Source organism: Pteropus vampyrus, unplaced genomic scaffold (assembly GCF_000151845.1).
Source record: "Pteropus vampyrus isolate Shadow unplaced genomic scaffold, Pvam_2.0 Scaffold4586, whole genome shotgun sequence".
NCBI lineage: Eukaryota > Metazoa > Chordata > Mammalia > Chiroptera > Pteropodidae > Pteropus > Pteropus vampyrus.
The window spans coordinates 3,875-5,246 of record NW_011893367.1 but is presented as its reverse complement, the minus strand read 5'-3'; the positions used below and the strand labels follow the sequence as shown (position 1 = coordinate 5,246).

Here is a 1,372-nt window from a genome sequence, read left to right as displayed (position 1 = left end):
CATACAGGCAAACAAATAATTATGATTCAGTGCTCAGAATACTGAAACATCTAAAATTATAAATTCCCATTCTGTCTACGGCCATGCTACCCTGAACGAGCCCGATCCCATGTGATCTTGGGAACTAAGCAGAGTCGGACCTGGTTAGTACTTGGATGGGAGACCACCTAGGAAGACCAGGTACTGTAGGTATGAAAAATAAAGTAAAAAAATAAGCAATTGTAAACTGACAAGGTCCTTGCAATCTGTGAGGTCAACCAAGGGTTGCCTCACCTAAAAAATAAAAATAAATAAATAAAAATTAAAAAATTAAAAAAATAAATTACCCTCATTCTTAGTCACAACATCTTCACCATATTTTTTTAAACTGGGAGACTATATTTACAAATACAAAACTTTCAGTTAAAAATTGAATTTATCCAGTACTATTGAAGTTCTGTCTCACAGTATGGGCAGCATCTCAAACTTTTTTTGTTCTTATATGTGAGATAAAGTTGTTGACATCCTATCTTATCTATGGAGTCTTTTCACTCTGAGCATTTCTTTTTTAAATTTTCCTGTTTATGTTATGTATTTTACCCTTATAAATAACCTCTACTAGCTCAGTGCTTTTTAACTCATTATACATAAATTTACTTCTATCCATATTAGACACTTGAATTTTCCTAAAACTTTCCATTCCAGTGCAAGCTGCTAATTCAAAAACATATACAATTAAATGCACAAAGGAAAGAACAAGGTTAGTTATATAACAGTAACAATATTAGCATCCATATCACTATGGAATGTACTAACAAATTCACATGCCTTCTTGTATTTAATTTTTCCAACAATGTATGAGTTCAGGATTATTTTTTCATTTTTTTTTTGTATAGGAAAATGAAAGTTAGTTAAATAAAACGACCAATACTAAAGATTGAATAAACGGCACATTAAATTTAAGCACTTACACATTGTGTCATAAAGAATCACCTAATTTACCAAGCTTAAAATTTTGTGACATAAAATCAAGAGTAAAGAAAGGATTTTTGATGCATTGGAGGACAATATTTGGCATTCATGAAAAAAAAAATAGACTATGTAAGACGTGGATATCCAACATTAGCACAACTTAGGTCAATGAAGAGAAGTAGTTTGGCTTTCAAACCAACATTTTCAGTTGAAAGTAATGACAGCTATTCATTTAAAATAAAGGTATATGACATTTCTGCTTTCAGGAATATAGAGGAGACTTACTTTTCCTTATTCCTCTCAGAAAATTACCCTTAATTTTAGCCTGAAAACCCTGGACAGTATATTAAAAAAGAAAGAAGAAGAAGAAGAAGGAAGAAGGAAGAAGAAGAAGAAGAAGAGGAGGAGGAGGAGGAGGAGG

General features: G+C 31.8%; 1 pseudogene; it reads left to right on the top strand.

Annotated features, from left to right (window-relative positions):
* The first annotated feature begins 73 nt into the window (after nucleotides 1-73).
* On the top strand, nucleotides 74-192 carry LOC111734724 (annotated as a pseudogene).
* Nucleotides 193-1,372: the final 1,180 nt, after the last annotated feature.